The following is a 27,448-nucleotide window of genomic DNA, read 5'->3' as shown; positions in this document are numbered from 1 at the left end:
CATAAGGACGACTTCCTGAGTCTGGCTCCAGCCCTCTGCTCTGCCAGCTGGCCCATTGAAGGGCTGCCACCACTTTCTCCAGGTTTGTCCATCGGTCTGTGCTAGGGTGAGCAACATCCAAGCAGATGGAGTTTCTGTAGTGTAGTGGTTATCATGTTTGCCGAACACGCAAAAGGTCCCTGGTTCAAAACCAGACAGAAACATGCTGGCTTCTTTTTCCCAGATCCTCTTGCTGTTCAGGAAGGCCTCCTCCTTCTCCTATTGGCCTGTCCCTGGGATAACTCCAACCCCTGCATGACAGAGGGTGCTGACAGCAGTGGAGAAAGCATCTTGGCGTCAGGCTGGAGAACCTAGAGGAGTGCGGCGTGTCACCTTTTGGAGGCTTGTGGCTTGGCCTCCTCTGCTGTTGGAGGTTGGCCGGTGGAGGCCGGCTCTTCCTGCTGGCCTCCTCTGCGTGACTTGCCAAAGGAGGAAGTGAGGCAGGAATGGGGCAAAAGAGGAAAGTCGAGCTGAGGAAGGCAGGGCAGAAAGTAAGCACATCATTGCGGCTAAATGGGGTTAGTAGAGCATCACCATTCGTTCTGCAAAGCCGGGGGAGGTGCGGTTGGCTGCTGGGAGGCAGAATCCTGTGCCTGCCTCTTGGCTTCCCAGGGATGGCTCCTTGCAGCCCAGGAGAAGAGGGGTTCTGGGGGGAAGGAAAAGCAGCAATGGCGAGGCGGAGTGGGCTCCTTTCTGGCCGAAATGGTGGGCTGTGGTGGGTTTGGGAGTTGCCTGTAAGCCATGAGTGGACTTGGTGCAGTGAAAACCGCTGCTCCATTCTGGCTGACCTGGGGGCGCCATTGATGACATGGGAGTGGGGGCAGGGCGCTGGCTGTGAGCAAATGGGATCCAGGAAGCCCCAGCCTGCCCCTCCAGGGGCCCGAGTCATCTTCTTCTCTCCTGCCATGGGGAGCCCGGCCTTAAGCCTGCCCAGCATGCGCTGCAGCTCGAGCATTAAGCCTTCCTGTGGCATAACCTAACTACGTCCTAGTGTAATAAGGTGTAAAGTTTAGATTGTGAATTTATCTTTAATTTCCATGGTAACTTACTTTGATCTTTTATGCCTACCACTTATAATCCTTAAAACTCCATCTTTCTGTAGTTAATAAATCTGTTTTATGAAACTGGTGTATTTTGCTTGAAGTTCTTGGGAAATCTCAGCTCCATTACAAGGCTGGTTCATGTACTATTCACAGTGAGGAGGGTGGACCCTGCGTAATAAACTCACTATTGTGTCATACAGGAGGCCTGTGATATGCAGGGGGTTAGATTAGATGCTCTAATGGTCGTTTCTGACCATAAAGTTGACTCATTTCTGAAAAACCGAGTTTAGCATTGGGAGCAGCATCTGATGTTTCCCTGTCTAGCCGGCTTGCTGCCTAGAACGAACGCTCCTTGAGTGGGGTGATCCACAGGGAGTAGCTCAAACCTGCAAAGTGCCTGGCCAGGGCAGGACATTGGCACAGCAAGGGAGGGTGTGGCAGTGACATCACAAAGGCTTTTGCAGGACCTCAGCCTATTGGTCCAAGGTGGTGGGAGGTGGTGACCTCACAGAGAGATGCTGACATCAGCCAGGCAGGACAGGGCGAGGGGCCAGGGAAACCTCAGAGACCCCTGTGGCTTTGCTTCAGCAAGTCTCCTTCTCCAGGTCTCTCTTTGAGGACTGAGAGAGTATTTGGGTTCACGGACGTGAGCGCCAGGAGGAACCTCTTTTGAGTTTTCTCCTTCCCTCATAGTGATTTTACTAGAAAACAGCCGTCCCTGTTTAGAAGGTAAGAGCCTCCTCGAGGTTTGAAACCTGTTCAGTCTGATCCATCTGGTGACAGTTGAATTCTGGGCATGGAAAACTCGAGCTTAAGGAGGCAGAATTTTATTGCGCACCTGGGATTCTGTCCCTTAGAATCACTGGGGACATTGGGGTTTGTCCTTTTTGTTTCCGCTTTTCCTCCATCCATCCATCCCTCCCTCCTTTCTCTTTGTCTTTTGCTTCTTTTGTCCTTTCTCCTGTTCCCCTGCCAACAGCAGGAGAGGAGAGAGAGAGTGAGAGTGTGTGTGTGTGTGTGTGTGTGTGTGTGTGTGTGTGTGTGTGTGTGTTGCAGGGGAGTGCTCTGCAGCTCTCACTGTGGGAGGTCCACTGTGGGAGGTCCACCCAAAAATAGTGCTCGAGCACTGATCCCCACCAATGACCTGGGCCATCCTTTGGTCTCTCTGGTGAGAACCCTCCGCCTCCTGTCTTCAGTCTCTACCCTGATTGGCTCAGCAGGGGGTTATTGACAGGGAGGAGACTCAGGTCTTGTTGTTCTCTTTTAAGACAAAGGAAATAAGTCAGAACCAGTTCTATGTTTGATGAATTTTGCTGCTTCTCTGCATTAATTGTCTCTGAGCAGTTCATGATTCTCTCTAACGTTGCAGTTCTCCTCAAATACTTGCTGAATAATTACTGTCACTGTTGTTGGTCTGGAGCTCATCTGAGAGCATTTTATTCAGGTATTCAGTGTCTGAAATTCAAGATCCGATGGTTAGTTTGAAAATCAGGGCTCTTGGGTCCTATTCCCAACTCTGCCACTGACTGGCTGTGTGACCTCAGACAACTCAATTCTCCTTTCTCAGCCTTAGCTTCTCCCTCTTTCAAGTAGGGATAATAATGATCCGCTCCTACCTACTTCACAGTGTGTGGAGGCAGGGTCAGTTCTAGGTTTTTTGCCGCCCTAAGCAAAAAAATTTTTGGCTGCCCCCATCCCAGCCATGGGCTCCCCCTCACACCCTCCTGCTGCCCAAGCCCTGGGCTCCCCCCAACCTGCACCCACTGCCGCCACAGCTCTGGGCCTCCCCACACCTGCACCCCTGCCACCCCACCCTGGGCTCTTCCCCCAACCCACACCCCTGCCATTCCAGCCCTGGGCTCCCCACATCCTGTGCTGCCCCAGATCTGGGCTCTCCTTCCTCCCCACCAATGCTCTCCAACCCACACACCCCCTGCCGCCCCAGGCCTGGGTGTTCCCCCCCACCTGTACCCTCCTTTCACCCCAGCCCTGGGTCACTGGTAACTCGCTCCCAGGATGGGTCATTCAGCAGGAATTTTGGATGTGCTCAGAACATTTATTAATATTTTATTATTTATTTTATTTAACACAGACAGGACTGGTTTCCATATGGTTACAGAACTGCAGTAAAATGGAACAATTTTCAGCTTGTGTGATTGGAGGATACCTGGATGCATATTATAAGGTTGTCCTCCATAAATGAGAAAAAGTTGAGGTGCCTTTATTATTCTTTGTTTCTATGGGGAATTTGCCACTGCAATATCACTGTCTTCCTTTCAAACAAACAAAACTAGAAAAAAAATGGCAATGGCTGTTGAAAATAGCAATTCCAGTCCTAATAACCCTGGGAAGCATTTCTTGCTCAATTTTATCCTACTTTTTGTACAGCAAATAACAGTGGATCAGTATATTTGATTTGGGAGAAATGAAGTAACAGCTGCCCAAATTGAGCTCGAGCACTCCTGAATTTTGAGGTGTTCAGATCTGGAAGGCAGGTGTTAGAGTCTCTTTCTGAACATTAGCTAAATTTGGAAAGGAAAAGTGAATTTCTGCTTCCATGACTCAGAAGGGGAAATCCTCCTACATGCCTGGTGCTGTATCTAGATGTAAGTGGGGGAATGGTCCTGCTATTGTGGGGAACTTTCCTGGCTTCTGCACTACCCCGGAGAAGTGGGCTGGCAAAAGGATCTGAGTCCTCGCTCCCACTTCCTTTACCCAGAGGCCTCCTGCCCTTGAGGACTCCTGCCACTCTCCTGTCTGGCAGAGTCCTCGTAACCCCAACAAGGCTGGGCCCAGGATTCCTGGGGGACTCAACCCCCCCCCCAACCCTGCTGTGGTCACCTAGGAAAGGGGCGAGGGTGTCCCTCACATTGCACTGCGCACCTCCCTGACCCACTGATAACACCATACAATTTAAAGCAAATACAAGTTATTTAATTAACAATAAAATTTAAAAAATAAGAAAAAATGGGAAAGGTTAAAGGAAAACACATCACCCTGCTCTGTGGCAGGGACCAGCACAAAAAGTGTCTCTGGACATCAGGGCACTTCACAGTCTGTTCCTTGTAGGTCCCAGGCCGCCTCCTCAGGCCCTGGCTGTGCTGCAGGGACGCTGCAGGTTGGACACTTGCTCTGGCGGTGGTCACACACTCTCAGGCTCTGGGTGGCAGGACCCTTCTCCCCAGCATCACCCCCGCCCTGTCAGAGTTACGATCCCCCTCCAAGTCTGGCCTGCAGGGCCTCTTGGCTGAGGCGTCTCCCTGTGCTGGGCCCACTGCCCAGGGTCCCCCTCGCTCTCCCCAGCTGCTCACCGCACCCAGCTCTGGACTGCTCCAGCTCCGCTCTGCCTCAGCACGGCTGCTGCTGCTGCTCTGCCTTCAGCTCCCTGGGCTGCTTGTCTGGCCTCTCTGGCTCCAGTTGTTACAGCTCTGCTCCCAGGGCAGGTCTGCTCTCTGGGCTGTGCTCTGACTTTGGGGCTGCAGCTCTGCTACCATCAGCTCAGCTTGGGTCCCCTGCTCTCTCCTTAGCTCGGCCCCACTCCATGTGACTCAGACAATTCCAGCTCACAGGTAGGACGGGACCCCCCTGGCCTCCTGACTCCTTGAATAGCCTGCCCGCCCTGTCAATCAGGCTGCCCTGGAGCACTGGCCTCTCCACATTGTTCCTGGGGACTGTCAGTCTCAGGCTCCTGATTTCCCATCGACCCTCCCTTTTTAGTGCTGGGAGCTAGCAACCAAACACCCCACTGAATGTTAGTAAGGGGGCAACAGTCCCCTTACATAAAGCATCTAAATCCCCTGGGCACAGCTCACCAGGGCACAGCTTGGGAGCTGCACTGGGAATAGATCATGCAGGAAATCCCTTCCTCCCCTCTGCTAGCTTGTGTTTTGTTACAGCCCTGGAAATAATCCCGCTGCCTGCATGTGTTCCGCAGAGAACAGAGGAGCAAATTCTCTCCCTGTTCCCCCTTCCACAGCCATTAAAGGAAGGAATAAATCCCCAGCAGCGCCCTGCCCCACAGAGTCCCCCCCGTAAGGAGAGAGATGTGCAGTGACTAGGGCTCCAGCTCAGCGTCACCAGGATTATATAACTTTTGGTGATGCCCAGAACTGGTCCAAGTCCTGCCCGTCCTTCCTCCCCCCCCCCCAAAGCTGTGGGAGGGAGTGGACCCTGGGAGGGAGTTTGGATGTGGGCTCTGGGCTGGGGCAGGGAGTTGGGGGGCAGTGGTGGGCTCTGGGAGGGAGTTTGGGTGTGGGCGGGGTGGGATCTGGGCTGTGGCAGAGGGTTGGGGTGTGGCACCTATCTTGGGCAGCTCCCGAAAGTGACCCACACCCCCATCTGGGAGCAGCTCCTACATGGAGGAGGCCCGGGGGGCGTGGGTCTCCTAGCACCACTGCCCGCTGGCACCACCCCTGCAGCTCCCATTGCTGCAGTTCCAATGGCAGAGTTGGCACTTGGGTTGGGAGCAGCGTGCAAGAGACACACCCCATGGGGGCTGCAGGGATGTGCCAGATGCTTCTGGGAGTGGTGCGCCGTGCGGAGCGAGGGTGGGCAGGAATCCACTTTAGTCCCACTTTCCTGCCGATAGTGGTGGCAGGAGCCCCGGGCCCTTTCAAATTGCCCGGGGCCCAGGGGCTCCTGCTTGCTGCTCAGGCTTTCTGACTTTCTGATGGGGAAGCAAAGGGAAGGCACATGTGTCCCTCATGAGCAGTTCTGGGGACTCTTTTTGGGGCTCCTAAAGTAGGCAGCAGAGAGGTGCAGCCCCACCACCAAGTCTGTTTCACTGGAGGAGAGTGGGGGCTGCAGGGTGATCTCCCACCTCTGTGCATCCAGCAGCCTGTGCTCCCCCCTCAATGCTGGAGCCTCCACATTTATTTATTGATAAATAAAATTTGCAGAATTTTAAAATATTGTGCACAGAATTTTTTTGGTGCAGAATCTCCTCAGGAGTGAGACTGACTCAGGGAACCTCCTTGGATCGTCACTGCTTGGTGAACCACTCAGCCACCACACCAATGCACAGAGTGCCAATCCCCACTGGTATTTGGGGGGTGGGGCTGGGGTCGGGTCATCCACATTCAGACTGTGCGCTCCCCCCGCTACAAACCGCTGCTGATTTCCCAGTTAGGACGTTAGCTGTTACCGATAAGGTTTGTCTGTGTTGTTGTTTTTTTTATCTCATTGTTAGGTGTAAGAAGTATAAACTGTTCAACAGGTTCAATTAGTTGGTTAATAAGATGTTTATGAAGTAAATCACTGGCTTTAAAATAAGATCCAATCTGGAGCATATGAACTATTGACCCCTGGACTCCATCTCTGAGAGGGGACTTGTTTACCATCAGGGGACAGGCTCAAACCAGTCCAAACCGGTTTTTCCCGCCAAAACCAGCCCTCAGCGTTCCATCTCCTCAGCACTTTTCCCGCCACAGAAGTGATATAAGGACGTGCTCAGCGCCTGCGCGGGGCCGTCCCCCCCAGCGACGGCCCCTCCACGGTCGGGTCTTCCCAGTGCTCCTGAGCCGGAGAGTGACGAGCCCCCTGGGTCTCGCCGTGAGACTGAGGAACAGGAGGCCTGTCACCCCCATTCCTGCCGTCCTGCATCCCTGGTGTCCAGCCTCCCACGGAGCCCCCCAGGGAGTGAGAGACCCGGGGGGGGGGCACTGGGGCTGGGCAGGAAAGTGACTCTGCCCCGGGGAACCTGGGAGAAGCCTCAGAGCTGCCTCAGCCCCAGTGGGATTTGGGGGGCAGAGACTGGGGCCTGGCGGGGGGATCCCCTGTGGTGTGGGGGGAGATGGGGGGTGTCAGGCAGGGAGGGGAGAAGCTGGAGTTGTAGGGAGGGGAAGGACGGTGGGACACAGGGGGGGGGTTGAACTGTCTCTGGGCAGCCAGGAAATTCCCGGGGGAGTGGCGGGCGGGTGAAGGGGGAGGGGGTTAATTGGATCCTGTCCCTGTTTGTGCCACTTGCCTCTCGCCCCCGATACAAATTCTCTCCAGTTCTGCCCCTTTTCTCTCTCAGTGACTCACATGGGCTATAAAATCTGGGACGATTTGGCCCCTTTCCTCCAATGATCAGCTCTCCCGTCCCCCCCGATTTCCCCCGTTCTCCCCATGAGTCTCAAACGTCAGTTTAAAATCTTCTCTAGTGAGGGGCATTTTCCCACCCGTTTGATCTGCAGCGATTTCTCCTTGTGTAGGTGGGAAATTGTTGCCCTGAGTCATTCCCCAGCCCATGGCTGCCCCTGGAGTGGGGGTGGGATGGCTCAGTGGTTGGAGCACTGGCCTGCTAAACCCAGGGCTGGGAGCTGACTCCTTGCGGGGGCCATTTGGGGATTTAGTTGGGGATTGGCCCTGCTTTGAGCAGGGGGTTGGACTAGACACCTCCTGAGGTCCCTTCCAGCCCTGATATTCTATGAGATGCCTGTTCTCTGCCAGGGCAGGGAAGGGAGGCGCACGTGTCCCCCATGGGGACTGCCCAGACCCCAGTTTCCCAATCCCAGGTGTTGCCCCCTAACTACCAACACAGTTGCCCCCAACCATCAGTTGCCAGTCACCCGCCCATCCCCCACTGCTGCCCCCTTCCCTCATCCAGGGACCTTCCAGCTCCCCCTCCCTTGCCCTTTCAATCAGCTCCTCAAAGGGCTCCCTGCTGCCCATGGAAATGGTGGGGTGGGGAACCATCACTTTGTGTTTATGTATTGACAGTCGTATAAAATCCAGTCCAACAGTCCCCTTTCCACTAGTTCGTTAACAGCCAGGGGTGAGCTGGAGCCGGTTCGCACCAGTTCGCGCGAACCCGTTGTTAAATTTAGAAGCGGTTTGAGAACCGCTTGTTAACTGGCTTCCCTGCGAGGGAACCTTGATGGGCTCTGCCTGGGAAGCCTGTAATTCCTCCTCCCGGCCGCCGGGGGACGCTGCGCTGCGCTGCGGGAGCCACGTGAGCTGCCTCCTGGCCCTGTTGCTGCTCCTGCTCTTTGGAGCTCTGGCCCTGGGACTCCTGCTGCCTGGTGGGTGCCCGGCTGCCTCCTGCTGCTCCCAGCCCTGCCCCCGGTGTGAGTGTCTGCGCCTCCCCGCCCCGAGCCCCCTGCCTGCACCCCCCCCCGCCACAGCCAGCCCCGGTCACCCTCCCCCAGCCCCTGTCTGCACCCCCTGCCCTGCCACCCCCATTGCACCCCTGCCCCCAGCCCCTGTCTGCACCCCTGTCCCTGCCTGCACCCCTGCCCTGCCGCCCCATTGCACCCCTGCCCTGCCCCCAGCCCCTGTCTGCACCCCTGCCCTGCCACCCCATTGCAGCCCCTGCCCTGCCGCCCCCATTGTACCCCTGCCCTGCCCCTGCCCCTGTCTGCACCCCTGCCCTGCCCCCATTGCACCCCACCCACAGCCCCTGTCTGCACCCCTGCCCTGCCACCCCCATTGCACCCCTGCCCTGCCCCCAGCCCCTGTCTGCACCCCTGCCCTGCCACCCCATTGCACCCCTGCCCCAGCCCCATCTGCACCCCTGCCCTGCCCCCATTGCACCCCTGCCCTGCCACTCAGCCCCTGCCTGCAGCCCCTGTCACCAGCCGCCAGCCCCCAGCTGCCCCTGCCCCCAGCCACCCCTGCCCCCAGCTGCCCCTGTCCCCTGCCCCCAGCCAGCCCCAGCCAGCCCCTGCCCCCATCCAGCCCCTGCCCACAGCCACCCCTGCCCCACCCCTGCCCACAGCCGCCTCTACCCGCAGCCAGCCCCTGCCCCCAGCCAACCCTACCCCCAGCCACCCCTGCCCCCAGCCACCCCTGCCCCACCCCTGCCCACAGCTGCCCCTGCCCCACCCCTGCCCACAGTCACCCGCAGCCAGCCCCTGCCCACAGCCAGCCCCGGCCCCCAGCCACCCCCCGGCCCACAGCCACCCGCAGCCAGCCCCTGCCCACAGCCGCCCTCTGCCCCATCCCCTGCCCACAGCCACCCGCAGCCAGCCCCTGCCCACAGCCACCCTCGGCCTGCAGCCAGCCCGTGCCACAGCCACCCCCTGCCTGCAGCCAGCCTCTGCCCACAGCCACCTGCAGCCCGCCCGTCTGCATCACCTGCCCACAGCCAGCCCGTGTCACTCCCTGCCTCCAGCAGCCAGCCCCACATCCACTGGTGCCCTGCAGTTCCCAGGGCAGTAACCCTGCACACCTGCTTTAATGAGGGGGGGGGCAGGGAGCAGCTGGGACCCACACATGTGCACACCCTAGAGTGACCAGACAGCAAGTGTGAAAAATCGGGACGGGGGTGAGGGGTAATAGGAGCCTATATAAGAAAAAGACCCAAAAATTGAGACTGTCCCTGATCACCACCCACACATGTGAAACGGAGCTCAGTTCTAGTTCAGCCCCATCTTTTAAAAAGAACTTTAGGTAGGGTTAAAATACATCTGTATTTTCCTGACATGTCAGGCTTTTCGGTTCTTAATCACCTCCTGGGAAAATATAGACGTATGGTAACCCTATTGGTACAAAAAATACATGCTGTCACACATCCCTTAAATCAGAACTTTTTATAGGGAACCTGTTGTTAAATCAGAACTTTTTATAGGGAACCCGTTGTTAAGACTTTGGCAGCTCATCACTGTTAACAGCGATATAAAATCCCCTCAGATCTTGATGTTTTTCTCTTGTGTTATCAAATACGCAGTGTGAGTTGAGAAGTATCGCAAACCCCATGGCAAATGGCCTCTGTGAGGGGTTGCTTCCCACAGTGCAAAGATGCAGCCACCTCTGGGGTGGATCCAGGGTGGCCATTATTTGCTAGTGACAGGCCATGGACATTTCTTACCTATTTTGTCCCTCCAGGCCTTCCATTCTCCTGTTCAAGAGACATCCCCCAGGGCTCCCTCTGCCTGTGTGACTGGCCAGCAGGGGGCGGTGGTCACTTTCTATCCACTTCTCAGGCACTGTGAGGTAACAGTGTTGCTGGGTGGGGTGGGGCTGTGGGGAGATAGCAGCTGAAGGGGATTGTGGTGGGGAGGCCTCTGGGTGGCTGGGCAGGGGGTACCCTAGTGAGGTTGGTGGGTTCTGGAGATTTGGGGTTTCAGGGGGTGGCTGTGATGTGCCCAGCCCTGAGGCTGTGGGTCCTGGAGGTGGGTATCGCTGGGGCCTGGTGGCTGCAGAACAGCCGGGTGGGCGTCTCTTGGGGAGGCGGGACAGGGGTTAGAGGGAGCCTGGTGCTGTGCCAGGGCTCTGTCTGGGCTTCCCGCAGACTCCTGGGATCGCTGCCGAGCCCAGTGCACAGAGTGTGTGTGGGAGAATCCCCGGCGCTAGGCCAGGGGGTGCCCCTGTAACGCACCCGGGGATCCCGCAGGGGGGGAGGAGGGGGTGCCAGGCAAAGGGCAGGGCAGATCCTGCTGGAGGGCGGGGGATCCTAGGCAGGCAGTGAGGGACTGAGTTCCCAGTGGGGTCCCTTTGGGGGTCTTCGGCTGTTGGGGTCTTGGTGGGGAACCCTTTGGGATTCCCAAACTGGCAATGAAGGTCTGGTGGGGGTTCTCTGGCCGGTGGGGCTCTGAGGGGTATCTGAGGTCCCTGGCCAGGGACTCTGGGGGCTGGGTCCCAGGGAGTATCTGGGGGCTGCTACTGACCTCGCTTCTTCTCCCTGATTAGCTTATGCCAGAATCCTGGCTCCAAGCACTGCCCGGCATTCCCCGGCCTGGCCCAGTCACTGTGATAACTTTCTAGCCACTTATCAGACACTGTGAGGTGAAATCACAGATTTTTGCTCTTCTCCCCTCTTGAAAACTGCAGGAACTTCCAGTTCCATTGTCCTAGATTGTCCAGTCCATTGTCCAGTCCTTGTCCTGGATCTGGGGGATGAGGGAGGTGGGAAGGGGGTCAGCGCTGCCGCACAATGGTCTCTTCCACAGCGTTCTGGACTCATTGTTTCTGAACTCTGGTTTCATTGAGACCATTGTTAATCCAGAGTCACTGTATGGAAAGACAAGGAGTGACTCCGGATGGACAGTGGGGCTAATGAGATCAGCAATTCTCCCTGTGAGGAGGGGCTCTCATTAGCTGCTCTCCCCAGAGAGCTAAAGGAGGGAAGCTGCTCAAACGCTCTGTCCCTCTCTGCTCAGGATACTGGGGTTCAGCTTCCTGGGTCAGACGCTGCAGCCTCTGTTGTGATCTGGGAAACCAGGCTTAGCAGCTGCTGCTCCCCCAGTGGGGTTCTGTGCTGGGAAGTGACCTTAATTAAAGCTGCTTCTCTGCCTGGCCCAGGGGATGACTTTCTCCAGCTGGTCCTAGCCCCCTAGGGCAGCCCTGGGCCCTGTTAATACTAAATTCTGAGCCAGAGTCTCCAGGTAACTGAAAGACCTCAGGAAAGTGCTGGGGACTGGCAAGAAAGTGAATCTGCACAAAAGCCCTCCCTATTTCTCCTCCCATTAGTAATTGCCAGTAGAAAACCCAGCCATGGGAGAGCAAAGCCCCAGGAATGGGACTGTCCCAGCCCAGAGGGGCAGGGAGAGGACAGGGGAAGGAGAGACTGAAAGGGGCAGTGGGAGAAATGAGGGGGGAGAGATTTCGAACCCAGACACATGTATTGCTGCATCCCTGGGCAGAACCACTTTCCAGTGAACAAAACAGGGATCAGAGAGAGGAAAAGCCAGTTCCTGACTCCATATTCCCCCTGCTGGGGTGTGGCTGCCGTGGGGTCAGTGTCCCTGGGAATCCCCCACAGTGACTCCTTTGGTTCTGCTCTTTTCTAGCCTTGTGTTCAGAGACTTTGTTAGGGGGTGAGGGCAGTGAGAAGGGAGGTAAAAAATGTGTCTGGGCTTAGCATGGCAGGAGGGGCCAGATCTACATTGTAATAAACAGACTGAGCATTTCCCAGCATGGCAGAATCTAGGGTGTCTGTCTGCAGGGAAGGGGCCTGGGGGAATTCTGATGTGAAATTAACTAAAACTGGTTCTGAAACGCCCACAACTGCCCTTCTCCCCCAGACAGGCTGCAGAATGACGTCCATGTTTTGCTCCAGCTCATCCCAGCCTGGCGTGGGACAGGGAAGAGAAATGGCTGCAGTGGAGCCAACTCAGGTAGAGATTATTGGGGGGTTGCTGGTGGGTTCCTGCTGGAGGAGAGGGACAGCAAATACACCGGAGATGGGAAGGTTTGCACAGTCTGGTCTGGAGGTTGGAGCGGGCAGGAAATTCACAGCGTGGAGAAAGGAGGAGGCCAGGGTGTGGCAAACCTGCTGGGAGTTATTTAATAAGTGCCCTAGATTCTAGGAACAGACCCAGGAGGTTGGGAGGTGGAAATGCCCTAATTTGTGAAGAGAGAAAATAGCCCACCTACATGGAGCTAGTCTAACTGACCAGAATCCCAGTGCTGGAGCCTGAGCTCACTAACCTGCGGCTGCTTTGAGATATGATGGGGCCACCCATGAGTCAGGCTTATTGGAGCTGCCTCTCCTTCATATCCGGCTCCTCACAATGGGGAGGTTATTGGGCTTCCTACCAGGAGCTCTCCTGACCCTGCTAGGGCTCCATCTCCTGTATCAGTCGGTGGCTAGTAGGTGTGTGATGGATCTGCTGGGAGAGACAAGGGGCTCTCTTCGTCCCCTCACCCTGGTATTTGCTGGATACGCTGAGCAGGGTGGGGGTGGGACTTTGTTGACTGCGATCCACCCAGAGCTTCCATTTGATTGGCTCCTCTCTGCCACAAATCGTGGGGCTGTGAGAGGGGAAAGAGATTCTGAGTGTTGGACTCTTGCTCTTTCAGGGCTGGTGACCTTCGAGGAGTTGGCTGTGCATTTCACCAGGGAAGAGTGGGCTCTGCTGGACCCCACTCAGAGAGTCCTCTACTGGGATGTCATGCATGAGAACTATGAGACTGTGACCTCGCTGGGTAAGGGTTCCTGTCCCCTCGGTTCTTGGAAGGGGAAATGAAAAGATAAAGTTCACGCCAGCCCCACAATGCCACCTCTACTCTGTCCTGTTTCTGCATCACCCCAATATGCCAGTGACACACACACACTGCCACAGACCCTCCCCTGCTGCAGAACACTTTGGGAACAGAGCACAGGAGCCGTATCGCACAGTGTCAAATAGCTCCTGTTTGCTCAAGTGAAACTGGGGGTTAGGTCTGGCATAACGGTTCCATACCCCTAATCATTTTTGTTGCCCTTTTCTGAACTTTTTCCAATTCCAATATATCTTTTTTTGAGATGGGGCAACAACATCTGCATGCAGTATTCAAGATGTGGGTGTATCATTTGCTGTTTTTACAAATATGATATATGATATTTTCTGTCGTATCTATCCCTTTCTTAATTATTTCCAACATTGTTCGCTTTTTTTCACTGCTGCTGCACATTGAGTGGATGTTTTCAGAGAACTATCCACAGTGATTCCAAGATCCATCTCTCGAGTGGAAGCAGCTAATTTAGACCCCATCATTCTGTATGTATAGTTGGGATTATGTTTTCCAATGGGATGCACTATGTGCTATCCTGTCATCCAGTACTGCTGAGATCCTGCATTCAGTGATATCCCTGCCCTTCCTGTTCCCTTTCTCCACTGAACCCCACCAGCCCATGCTTCCTGTTCCCAGCTTCCCCAGGACACTTTCTCTGTCTCTGAACCTCTCGGTGCATCCTTGAATGCTGGCTGAGGGTATCCATACAGGGGATCTCCAGCAGCAGAACACTGAATCTCACCCAGGATTACAGATGACACAACTCCTCACTGCTCTGGATTGCACCCCAGCATGTGAAAATGGCCTAGGTTGGTAGTGACATTTCTTGAGACATGCAGAGTCTTGCTCCCATATCACCAGGTGTGATAACGATAACAGGAAAGGCCGAATATGGGAAACTGATTGTTCAGCTTGCTTTTGACCTGCATCATATTTTGCAATATATTCCAAATAAGGAAATTAACGTGCAACGTATATATCATTGTTTGGGGTTTTAAGCTTTAAAAGGCTTGTGTGATTTTTAGCTCAGGGGGACAGTATTCCAATAGCTGTTGCTCCCTGTGCACTTTTAACCAAGAAAAGAGCCTCAGGCTGAGCTGATTCAAAATCAGTCATGTGGTCGTTTTCCACAACAGCTTCAAGAGGTCCCTGTGATGGAATGTAAATGTCTTCACACCTTCCCCCTGCAGGAGACTGGCTGTTTGACCAGCTGTTTGCCTTGCTGTCTCTGAGGAACTGCTCTGTGGGTGTTCCCCAGAATTGTAACTTTTCAGTAATATCATACAGTAAAATCTCATAACTTTACATACAGTGTTACTACACATTTTAACAGGAGGATAATATTCAGTAGATTATGCGTTTTCAAATGATACCTCACAAGCCATACTGTGTACAAAATTGATCATAATTTTCTAGAAGAGTGAACATAGGGGTGTAGACTGACACAGTGTCTGAGTGTGTGTTCCCAGCAGATATGTGGGTATTTCAATCCCTCATAAGCACAGTGTTCGGCATCTTCAAGGACCTGGGGAACTAGTCCTGAAATTCACTGGTTTACCAAGTGTGACACTGGATGGAATTGTGAGACACTTTGGTATTAATAATAAAATAATATTATAATCTGATAAAATTGCAATGAATCGTGCTAGATATGCCATGCCAGGTGTCAGTGAAAATGTTATGATTTTCCACGTATGATAATTTTGTTTCTATGTTTGTATCACCTTTGTATTGTGTGTTATAGATATGTAGGGTATATCTGTATTTCCAGACTGGTGCAGTGTTTCTGGGTGACACCCCCAGACATATTAGCATCAACACTGCCTAGCCTGTTTGATGGCCCATTGAGGGTCATCAGCCGTACAATGAGCCCATGGAAAGGACCAAGGATACACCTATTGAGTCAGCAAGACATGCCGGGTATGCCTGTGTAATGAGAACTCCAAGGCTTTTCCATGTCACGTGCTGTGAAGCTTGTGTTTGGGACACAGGAAGTACAAGCCACACGGCAAAAGGAATGTAAAGGGCAGCTGCATCATCTCCATTTTGTCTTCAATCCCCCTTCCTACCTCTGGAGCACCTTCTCTACAAACTGAACCCTGGAACAAAGGACTGAATGACCCATCCAATCTGTGGATGTGTTCCAGACAGACTTTCAAGCCAGCAACTCACCAATACTGCTAAGAACCTGATATATCCATTTTGGAATGTATCTGACTGCTTTCCCATTTAACTTCTTTCTGTCTTTCTTTCCTTTAAACCTTTAGTTTAGATGCTAAAGGATTGTCTGGAAGGATGGAATTTTGGGTAATATCCAAACTTATACTGACCTGGTGATGTGGCTGACCCTTTGGGGTCAGAAGAACACTTTGTTTATGTGAGCAGAGTTTTTAAATAACCTCTCACTGTACTGGACCTCGCTGCTGATTAGGAGTCAGAGAACTGGGATGCAATAAAGGGGGCTGCGTGATTTCTTTTTTCAGCTTCTCGATAACCCGTGTTTGTGACTGGTCGGTGAGTTTAACTTCAGTGTTAACCACCATTTTGGGAGCATCTGCTCTCCCTTTTTCAGCCTGCCCTAACTTTGGCATTTTCAGTGAGAACTGCCCCTGCCGCACCAGGTCACACTAAGCACTGAAGTTAAAGTAATAGAATGTTTTTTTATGCCCAAGTCTTATGAAATCAACTGAACTCCTTTGTTTTCTTTCATCTGAGCAGGGTTTCTAGTTTTCCAACTTGATGTGATCTCCCAGCTGGAACAAGGGGAAGAGCCATGCGTCCCAGACCTCCAAGGTTCAGAAGAAAGAGAGATCCTGAGATCTCCCTGCACAGGTGAGGAAACATTAAACCACCCAGAATCTGTAAGTGCCTGAAGGAAACATCTGGGATGCCTAACAAAGCCCTTGGGAGGTCTCTCAGTTCATTATTGTCCCTAGTAGGGTCATATCCTCAGGGTAAATATAGATCTTCTTTGAGTGCTTGCTCATATCCATTCCAGTAAGTGTGCGTGCTTGTCGGAAGATTTTTACCCTAGCAACACTCGGTGGGTCAGCACCGCTATAGCACCGGATATATACCTCCCGACCAGGGGCGGCTCTACAAAGTAGGCTGCCCCAAGCAGCGCGGAGCGCTGCGCCGCCTCTTCCCAGTCCCGCGGCGGGTCCTCTTCCCGCGGCCCGCATCCTGGGAGGGCGGCATTTGGCTCCGTGGAGCTCCCGCCGGCATGCCTGCGGCAGGTCCACCGGAGCCCGGACGAGCGGACCTGCCGCAGTCATGCCTGCGGAGCTCAACCGAGCCGCTGGAAGACGGGACCCGCCGCAGGCATGACCGCGCAGGTCCGCTGCCCCGGCCCGTGGACCTGCCGCAGGCATGCCGGCGGAGCTCCACCGAGCCAAATGCCGCCTCCCCAGGATGCCGCCTGCGGGCGCTTGGCCCGCTGGTGCCTAGAGCCGCCCTGCTCCCGACCCATCCGCCCTCAGTTCCTTCTACCGCCCGTGACGGTCGTTGGAACAGTGGAGAGTGGCTTTGCTGACCTCCATATCCCTAGCTTCTTGTAGTTATTTACTCTTTATCATGTATATAGTTCAAGTTCTTGTAGTTATAGTTAATTTTAGTACGTATTTTAATAGTTAGTGTATATAGTTAAGCGGGGGATTTGGGGAGTAGCCCCCTTTCCTCTGACCCGGTGTGGGCTCATGCCCAAGGCACCGGGATTTAATCCCTGCTCGGTGTGCCAGAAGCCGATGCCGGTGGGGGATCCTCATGACTGCTGCCTAAAATGCTTAGGAGAATCCCACCTGACAGACAAGTGCCGAATTTGCAAGTTGTTCAAGCCAAGAACGAAGAAGGAGCGGGACTTGCGACTAAAGCAGCTCCTTATGGAATCGGCCCTTAGTCCTGCGGTGGCGGTGCCGGCACCGTCCATCCAACCTGTGTCGGTGAGGAGCGCACCTTCGGCACCGGATCGCTCCAGTACCAAAAAGGACTCCCGGCACCAGCATCTGCCGGCACCGGCTCCCCGGCACTGCTCCCTTTCCCCGACTGGGAAATGACGTACTGCTCCGACCCCATCCTCGCAGAAGGAGCACATCAAAGTCCATCTGTCGGACCCCGGTAACTGCTGCGGCACCGCCAACACCAACAACGCAGTTGGCAGCTCCTCCTAGCGCGGCACCATCAATTCCGGTACTGCATTGAGTCTGGTGCCACATAGCTCCCCGGCTCATGCTATGTTCGAGCTCACTCTCCTTGTACGCCGGAGACCTTCTCCATGGCAAGAGAGCTCATCGCGCTGACGGAGTCGATGCAGCCTCAACCCCCGGCACCACCGGTGCGGGTTATCCAAGCCATTGGCAAGCTGGCCCTGATAAGGCCTCCTTCCGTCGGTCCACCGGAGAGACGCCTTTCCAGGTCGCGTCTCGGAGACATTCCCGCTCCTGCCGCTCCCAATTCCAGCACCGCCGCAGTCCCGCACCGCTCTCCATCGCAGTACCGGGTCGTATTTGCGGAGACTTTCAAGATCTCTGTCACCGGACAGATACTCCTGATACCGATCCGGCTCGGTACCGATCTTAGTCAGCGCCCCGCAGTCACTCCCGGCACAGGGACTCAAGATCCCGGTCGACCTCCCGCACCGCACGGTAGTAGGTCCCGGTCTCGTTCATGGCACTGACAAGACCGGTACCGCCACCGTACCGCCCCGGACTGAACGTCAGGAACAGCAGTACTTAACAGGGTCTCTCGGCCCCGCCGTGGCCTTCGAGACACATGTCAATGTCGTCCCAGGCTGGGAGTGCTTCTTACCACCAGGACTGGGCATCTGATATTCCGTGCCACCATCCAGAGGCACAAAGCCAGGAGCAAGGTCCTCATCAATGGGCCTTTTGGACTCCGTGGGCATATCACGAGGCCCAAGGTGCCCCACTTGTGGCTCAGCACTCCGGCCCCTCAGAGCACAGGGTTCCTGAAGTGATTGTAAGCCATCCTACTCCCGCGGGCACGGACGAAGATCCACTTCAATCTGCAGACCCGGAGATTCCACCTGATGCAGATGGTGCTCCGCCGGTCCATGACCCACCTCAGGACCCGTTGGTACCGGGCCTCTCCTCCCCCTCCTCTCCTGATGAGGCAGTGGCAGGAACATCCTCCTCTGGTCCTCCGCCTATTGATCTCAGGGCCCATCAAGACCTCTTGCGGAGAGTAGCACAAAACATGAATTTGCCAGTGGAGGAGGTTGCTGAAATAGAGGACCCTGTTGTAGACATATTATCTGCGGATGCGCCTTCGAGTGGCTCTCCCGTTCATCCGCACTATTCAAGCCAATGCAGACACAATTTGGCAATCCCCAGCTTCTATTACACCTACAGCTAGGGGAGTAGAGAGAAAATATATGGTCCCCGCAAAGGGGTACGAATATCTCTACACCCACCCACCTCCCTGCCCCCTGGTTGTCCAATCCGTGAACGAACGGGAGCGCCATGGCCAGCAAGCACCGGCTCCTAAGGCGAAGGAGGCTAGGCACATGGACCTCCTAGGCCGTAAGGTCTACTCGGCTGGAAGCCTCCAACTTAGGTGGCAAACCAGCCGGCCCTCCTAAGTCGTTATAATTTTAATACGTGGGTGTCTGTGGGGAAGTTTGCACAACTCCTTCCCCAGGAGTCCCACGCAGAGTTTACGGCCCTACTAGAGGAGGGTAAAAAAGTGGCGAGAACTTCCCTCCAGGCCTCTCTGGATGCAGCGGACTCAGCAGCCAGAACGCTTGCGTCCGGGGTAACGATGAGACGCATCTCCTGGCTACAAGCTTCAGGCCTTCCCCCAGAATTGCAGCAGACAATTCAGGATTTACCTTTTGAGGGCCAGGGCCTTTTCTCGGATCTGCGCAGAGCCTCAAGGACAATCGAGTCATAATGCGCTCGTTGGGTATGCACACGCCGGTGACCCAACATAGGTCCTTCTGGCCCCAACCATACCGCCCTTATAACCAGCCTAGACCGCGACAGAATACGACCAGACGGCGCGGCAGGGGCAATCGGTGGAGACAGTCTGGCCTTCAGGGAAACCAAAGTCAAGCGCCCCCTAAACCACCTACGGGGCCAAAACAAAACTTTTGATGGGATGTTTGAGGACGTCCCACCAGTTTCCCTGCCGGATCCTTCTCCTCCTTCTTCAACCGCCTCTCCCATTTCCTCCTGCATGGTCCCAGCTCACCTCCGACCGTTGGGTCCTTTGCACGGTGGAAACAGGATACCACCTCCAATTTGTTTCTCCACCCCATCCCACCCTCCCCACCCGTCCGTCTTCAGGGACCCTCTCACGAGCAATTCCTCTTACAAGAGGTTCAGGCGCTCCTAACGCTGGGAGCCATAGAAGAGGTGCCAGAGGACATGAGGGGCAAGGGGTTCTGTTCCTGCTACTTTTAATCCCCAAGGCAAAGGGTGGTCTACGACCGATCCTCGACCTGCGAACTCAACAAATTCATGATAAAGCTCAAGTTCCGCATGGTATCCCTGGGAACCATCATCCCATCCCTGGATCCGGGAGACTGGTATGCCACTCTCGATATGAAGGACGTGTATTTCCATATCGCCATTTACCCGCCGCACAGACGGTTTCTCCGTTTTGTGGTCAACCAACAGCACTTCCGGTTCACGGTGCTTCCTTCGGTCTTTCTACGGCCCCGAGAGTCTTCACCAAATGTATGGCCGTTGTAGCTGCCTCCTCCGCCGTCATCGAATACACGCTACCCGCACTCGACGATTGGCTCATTCGAGGGACTTCCCAGGCGCAAGTATCACAGCACCTGTGTGTTGTCAAAGACCTCTTTGGGAGGCTCGGCCTCATGATCAATGTAGAAAAGTCTACCCTGACTCCAACGCAGAGAATAGACTTTACTGGAGCAGTTCTGGACTCCAATCTGGCCAGGGCCTGCCTTCCTCTGCCACGTTTTCAGTCAATGTCTTCGATCATTCGAAGTTTTCAATCCTTCCCGACAACGTCGGTGCGCACCTGCCTCGGTCTATTAGGTCACATGGCGTCCTGCACCTTTGTGACCAAGTACGTGAGACTGCGACTTCGGTGCTTCCAAACCTGGCTTGCTTCTCTATACGGTCCACACAGAGACAATATAGATTCGGTGATCACTATCCCCAGGACGGTTCTCGACTCCCTCACTTGGTGGCTGGACCTCACTGTAGTTTGCGCAGGGATGCCGCTCCACCCTCCTCAACCCTCGGTGGCACTAACCACAGACCCATCATCTCTGGGTTGGGGTGCCCACCTCGGGAACCTTCACACTCAAGGCCTCTGGTTGCCCCAGGAGCTGACCCTGCATATCAATGTCAGGGAGCTGAGGGCAGTCCGTCTAGCATGCCAGGTGTTTCGGGTCCATCTCCAAGGCCACTGTGTATCTGTGTTCACAGACAACACGACGACCATGTATTACATAAACAAGCAGGGCGCGGCGTGCTACTCCCTACTTTGCCAAGAAGCCACTCACCTGTGGAACTTTTGCATAGCCCACTCAATCGATTTGGTAGCGTCTTTTCTCCCAGGAGTCCAGAACACTCTGGCAGATTGCCTCAGCAGATCCTTCCTGTCTCACGAATGGTCGATCCGTCCTGACATCATCCATTCCGTTTTCCGGAGGTGGGGCTTTACCCGCATAGACCTCTTTGCCTCCCGAGAGAACAGGAAATGCCAGGTGTTCTGCTCCTACCAAGGATGCTCCCTGGGCTCCCTCTCAGAAGCATTCCTCCTCCCGTGGACAAGGCACCTATTTTATGCCTTTCCGCCGTTTCCCCTTGTTCACAGAGTCCTTCTCAAGCTCCGCAGGGACAGAGCCAACCTGATCCTCATTGCTCCAGCATGGCCGAGGCAGCACTGGTACACCCTGGTTGTTCGACCAGAGGAAGGCAGTGGCGGATCCGATTCCCCTGCCACTGTGGCCGGACCTCATAACACAGGACTTCGGCAGGCTTCACCACCCAGACCTGCAGTCCCTTCATCTCACTGCATGGCTCCTGCGTGGTGGAACCAATCCGAGCTCTGCTGCTCTGCTTCGGTACAACAGGTCCTCTTGGGAAGTAGGAAGCCTTCCACTAGGATGACTTATCTCGCCAAGTCGAAGCGTTTCTCGCACTGGTGCGATCAGAGTAACTTGGTCCCAGGACAGGTTTCCATCCCTACTATCCTGGATTACCTCTGGTCCCTCAAAGAGCAGGTCCTGGCGGTCTCTTCTATAAAGGTTAATCTGGCAGCTATTTCCGCCTTCCACCCAGGTGAAAGTGACTGTTCAATTTTCTCTCACCCCATGGTTTCCAGGTTCCTTAAGGGACTGGAACGGTTGTACCCCAAGTCCATCACCCAGCCCCACCTGTGATCTAAACCTGGTGTTGACCAAGCTTATGGGGCCCCCTTCAAGCCTATGGCCACATGTTCCCTGCTGTACCTTTCCTGGAAGAAAGGTCGCTATCACCTCGGCGCTATCACCTCGGCGAGGCGAGTCTCGGAGCTTCGTGCCTTGACGGCTGATCCCCTTTATACGTCTTCCATAAGGACAAGGTACACCTGCGGCCACACCCCTCTTTCCTCCCTAAGGTGGTGTCTGCTTTTCATGTCAATCAAGACATTTTCCTCCCAGTTTTTTCCCCAAAGCCGCACTCATCGCGCAGGGAATAACAACTACATACTTTGGATGTCCGTAGGGCTCTCGCCTTTATATAGAGAGAACAAAACCCTTCCGGTTCACCTCAGCTCTTTGTAGCGGTGGCAGACCGCATGAAGGGCATGCTGGTCTCTTCCCAACGGATCTCATCTTGGGTAACATCCTGCATCAGAACGTGCTATGAACCGGCTCACGTTCCTGCTAGCCATCTCACTGCCCATTCTACGTGGGCGCAGGCCTCTTCTGCCGCATTCCTGGCTCATGTTCCCATCCAGGAAATATGTAGGGCGGCTACCTGGTCATCAATTCACACCTTTGCCTCACACTACGCATTGGTCCAACAATCCAGAGACGATGCAGCCTTTGGCTCAGCAGTTTTGCATTCTGCGACGTCTCACTCCGACCCCACTGCCTAGGTAAGGCTTGGGAATCACCTAACTGGAATGGATATGAGCAATCACTGAAGAAGAAAAGACGGTTACTCACCGTTGTAAATGTTGTTCTTCAAAATGTGTTGCTCATATCCATTCCAAACCCGTCCTCCTTCCTCACTGTCGGAGTAGTCGGCAAGAAGGAACTGAGGAGCGGATGGGTCGGCAGGGGTATATATCCGGCGCTATAGCGGCGCCACTCCAGGAGGCGCCCAGCCGACCCACCGAGTGTTGCTAGGGTAAAAATCTTCCGACTAGCATGCACGCAGTGCGCGCACACCTAACTGGAATGGATATGATCAACACATCTCGAAGAACAACAGTTACAATGGTGAGTAACCGTCCTTTTTTGGGAGCAGGAAGAACTGGACTCGCAGACGCAGGAGCTCTACTGGAGTGAAGACTAATGGACAGGCACAGGGAAAGGAAACCAAAGCATTTTCTACAGCAGCCTGGCTCAAGGGCATTCGCCAGTGTGGACTGTATTGTCTTCTTTGCTTCCTGTGCTAATCTAAGGACTTTCCAATGCTGTGTTTCAGTTGACTAATAAACCCTGCTATGTTTTAAAGTCTGCCCAGTGTCACAGCAAAAACTTGCTCTGTGCATTGACTGAGGAACCGTCACTGAACAGGAGTGTCGTTCAGCTGGACCTGCTGGCAGAGCTCACAGGTTGAAGTAGGAGTGTTGAAGCCAGAGGCTCAGTCTCAGGTGTTGAAGCTACATGGCCTGTCCTTGTGGAAGAGTGGGACCCCTTGGGGGTCTAGTGCACTCAAGGGCACTTCCCAAGGACGGTTTAAAAGCCAGGGCATTGCAGAGATCCTATGGATCCATGACAGTGCCAGAGGTTCAGCCTTATGGGGAAAAGATATCAGACAAGAAAAGGATCTAAATGCGTGTTTACCATCGCCCCTCTCCGTCCTCAAGGGAAGCCCTGATCATTTCCAGTGTGTATTAAAACCGTCCTCTAAGGCTCACCTCTTGGTTATCAGGCCATGTCAGTTTTGTTACAGGGTTTTCCCTTCACCCTTCCACTTCCCTGGGTCTTGTCACACAGACAGGAAGCAGCAACTGACCAGAAGTCCGAAGCGCAGACAATGCCATGTTTATTGGGGTTAGTTTCAAGCAACCATATTCCAAGCCCTTCACACCAGTCGGGCTTATCTCTTAGTCTGTTTCCCAGTGCTCTGTTCCCAGCTTTGATGCTGCAAAGCGTTTACCCTGTGTCCTCCTTACCCGCTCTGACACCGCAGAGCATTTTCCCATGTCCCCATTACCCGCTCTGACACCGCAGAGCGTTTACCCTGTGTCCTCTTACCCGCTCTGACACCGCAGAGCATTTACCCTGTGTCCCCTTTACCCGCTCTGACACCGCAGAGCCTTGCCTGTGTCCCTGTTCCCTGTTCCTGTTCCTCCTGTTTGACTCAGTTTATATAGTAATATGCACAGCTACACCTTTGCTTAACCAATCATTGTACTGAAATGTAACTAATCAGTCCTAACACATTGAAACATAATTATCTAACCAATTGTATCCCACTATCCTCATTAACTTACATCTAGCAAAATTAATTATACAGCAGATAGAAACAATTAGAGAATCAGACTGATTAACAATGTAAAAGTGGTGGCCATAAAGATAGAACAATACAGAAATGAGGGTTTCACAACCACAAGCATTGAGAAGTGATTTCTTGCCAGACAGGCTGCTGTCAAACTAAGTTTTCTTTAACCATCTTAAGATCTGTTTCTTTATCTGGTGGTGATGGGCACTATCAGGACAGGATCATCTTCCTAACAGCCCAATAGCACCTTATTTCAGTGTGACTGGTTTGGGATGTGAGGATGTGACCCTTCGCTTCCCAGCTTATGGCTGCCCCTGCTGCTTAGCCAAAGGCCTTAGCCTAAGAACAAGGCCTCAGACGGTCACAGTAAGAGAAGGCCCTTACAAATACAGACAGTGATTTTGATTCTTTGTTTTCATACTCCTTTAAGTAGCTAAGTGATAAAAATACCCTAAGTTCTTAAACTATAGGCTTTACAGGCAGGCCTGAATATCTCTATTCTATCAGTGGGTTCTGTCCCTTCCCCCATTCTGTGTCTGTCTTGTCTATTCAGATTGTAAATTCTTCAGGGCATGGCCCAGCTACTGTTCTCTGTTTGTACTGTGCCTAGCACAATGGGGACCCACTGTTAGTTGGTCCTTAGGCACTAAGGTAATGCATATGATTTATAATCATAATAACTCTCCTGCCACTTTGAGCCAAGGAAGCTGGCCTTGGGATGTTACTGCTTAAAAATGAGCCGGGGGTAAAACCATGGACTATTCTTTGTGCCAAGTATCCCACAAATTACACTGACCTCCTCATTGTCTTTACCTGCAGTAGGGTTTCCAAATTCCAAACCTGATGTGATCTCGCAGCTGGAACGAGGGGAAGAGCTGTGGGTCCCAGACGTCCAGGGCTCTGAGAAAGAAGTGCTTCCAAGAGCTGCCTGCACAGGTGAGGACTTGGTTAAACCAACTCAAAAACTGTGTGGGAATGCAGGAAACATTCGGGATGCCCTACAAAGATCCTGTGAGCTCTCCAAGTTCAGGATTGTTCCCTGCAGATGTGGAATCATTATGGCAGATGTCACTCATGGCTTCCTCCTATTCTGACTGACAACTGGCAGCAGGTTGCTCCCTGATCTCACTTTCCCCTGAGTGTTCTCATGAGATGCAGACCAAAACTGATCCCTTCCTCTCTCCTCTGGGGAAAATCAGCTCCTGATAGGTTTGATCTCTCCCACACATATTTTGGATTGTTCATCCCTTTTTCCATTCCTCTCTCTGAAATTTTCTTTCTTTCTGGCGCAGGTAGTGACCTATGCCTGGATTCTCTGTGTCTCCCATCAGGTGATGGGATGGTGAGTCAGAATGAGGAGGAGACACTCCAGCAGGAAGATGCTGAGCAAAGAGAACCACGTGGAACTTTATCAGGAAGACTCAAAGGGAATGTTTCCAGGAGTTGTGCACTCCCAGAAAAACCAAAAGCCTGTGAGACTCAGCAGAGGCCAGAGGAAAACTTTAGTAGCCACTCAGACCTTATAACAAGTGACAGAATTAACTTGGAAGAGACACGCCACATGTGCCATGAGTGCGGAAAAGCTTCAATCAGCGCTCACACCTTATCAGACATCAGAGAATCCACACAAGGGAGACGCCTACACATGCTCTGAGTGCGGGAAAAGCTTCAATCAGAGCTCAAACCTTACCAGACATCAGAGAATCCACACAGGGGAGACGCCCTACACGTGCGCTGAGTGCGGGAAAAGCTTCAATCGGCGCTCAAACTTTATTAGACATCAGAGAATCCACACGAGGGAGACGCCCTACACGTGCTCTGAGTGCGGGAAAAGCTTCAATCAGAGCTCACACCTTACCAGACATCGGAGAATCCACACAGGGAGACGCCCTACACATGCTCTGAGTGCGGGAAAAGCTTCAATCAGAGCTCTGTCCTGAGTACACACAGGAGAATCCACACAGCGGAGAAGCCCTACACGTGCTCTGAGTGCAGGAAAAGCTTCAGTCAGAACTCGGACCTTATCAGACATGAGAGAATCCACACAGGGGAGACGCCCTACACGTGCTCGGAGTGCGGGAAAAGCTTCAATCGGCGCTCAAACTTTATTAGACATCAGAGAATCCACACAAGGGAGATGCCCTACACATGCTCTGAGTGTGGGAAAAGCTTCAATCAGAGCTCTGTCCTGAGCACACACAGGAGAATCCACACAGGGAGACGCCTACACGTGCTCTGAGTGCAGAAAAAGCTTCAATCAGAACTCAGACCTTATCAGACATCAGAAAATCCACATGAGAGAGAACTGTAATAAATCCCTTGACTAGGGCTGGGCAAAATTTAAAAAAAAAAATCACATTTCCTAATTCCCACAGAGTGATTTTTGCACCATCTTCACAGTGGTCTCTCAGCTCCACCAGATGAGTTACCTGCTTCTGCCTTTTGCAGCTCACCCTTCTTTGGGGTCAGTGTGATCTTTTCTATCAACTCCTTTCCTTTTGAGCTAGGAATGTTCATCAGCTCCTGGAGGTTTGATCCCAACAAGGTACAGTGAGGCAAAAAGTATCTGTGCCTGACATCCACTAGGGCTGTACATGGCGTTGTCTGCTCAAGTTAGTGATCTTGATGTAAAAAGACAATTATAGTTGTAGAACAGATGCCCAGGTGCAGGGGTTGGCATTAGCTTTCCCCTTCAACTGACCTAAATTCCATCACTTTTCCTAGTCTAAACAAACCCTGAGCATCACGGTTATACTGTTCCCCCATTTCAAAGCCATTGTTAGTCATCGAGTTCCCCTTTTGGAAATAAATTGTTTCATTCCCAGTTGCTCTGATGCTGTTTCAAGTTGTGCTGGAGAGCAGATATTTTTGCTACCATTTTTCTCACTTAAAATATATTGAACTAATACAAAGAGCAGGAACAGGGCAGGGATAGGAAAAATTGTCATTTCACCCGCTGTAAAAACGGTAAATCAGAGGGATTCCCAACGAGAGGCGTACAGCTTTCTGCCCCGGGGCTACAGTGCCATGGTACCAGTGTAGGCACCCTAGTCGATTACAGTGCTGTGATTGGCCTCCGGGAGGTGTCCCACAATCCCTGTTCTCGCCTCTCTGGTCTTTGGTTTGAACTCTACTGCACTCCCTCAGGTGACCAACTATGAACCCCACCCCTTAAATTCCTTGGGAATTTTGAAAGTCCCAGTTCAACAGAGACTAATTATGGTTATAGACCCATCCTGAAATTAGAGCAGGATATTGTAAAGCTTTATCTCATAGTACAGTAACACAATTCAAACCTGTCGGCACAGAGGAGAAAGCACTCCTTCAGTTCACATTTATTGCTACTGATCTCACTGACAAACTTCCTTTTCTCAGTACTGCTCCAGGTGTTTTCCCTCTGTTCCCTCCCAGCTGTGGTTACGGGACTGCAGCAGCTCCCCAGGGCCAGCTTTGCTCTTTCACTTACATCCTTCACTTGTTTGGACAGAGCTGTGTCTGCCCCCAGTTTAATTCACATCTGAGAGCTCAGGTACCAGCAGATCGTTACAAAGGCTAAATTCCCATCACCACCAGTGGGAGGTTATCCTGAGCTGCCAGGGCTGCAGGATTTAGCCCATGGTCAGTCAAGGTGCTACAGCAGCTGCACTCTTACATTGTGAGTCCTGCAGCTTCATACCAAACTGCTCTGCCATAGTCTGCAGGGGGCCTGACTTGCTGAGAATCTGGCAGAAGAGAGACCCTGGAGTAGAGAAGGAAAATGTCCTCAGCAGTCACAGCCGGCAGGAGCAGGGA

General features: G+C 53.3%; 1 pseudogene; it reads left to right on the top strand.

The window, feature by feature from the left end:
- Positions 1-25,787, top strand: part of LOC120381933 — a 33,598-nt pseudogene extending 7,811 nt beyond the window's left edge.
- The last annotated feature ends 1,661 nt before the right edge of the window (positions 25,788-27,448 follow it).

Source organism: Mauremys reevesii, linkage group 14 (assembly GCF_016161935.1).
Source record: "Mauremys reevesii isolate NIE-2019 linkage group 14, ASM1616193v1, whole genome shotgun sequence".
Classification (NCBI taxonomy): domain Eukaryota; kingdom Metazoa; phylum Chordata; order Testudines; family Geoemydidae; genus Mauremys; species Mauremys reevesii.
Note: the sequence above shows the minus strand (reverse complement) of the source record. Positions and strands in the feature narration are given on the sequence as shown.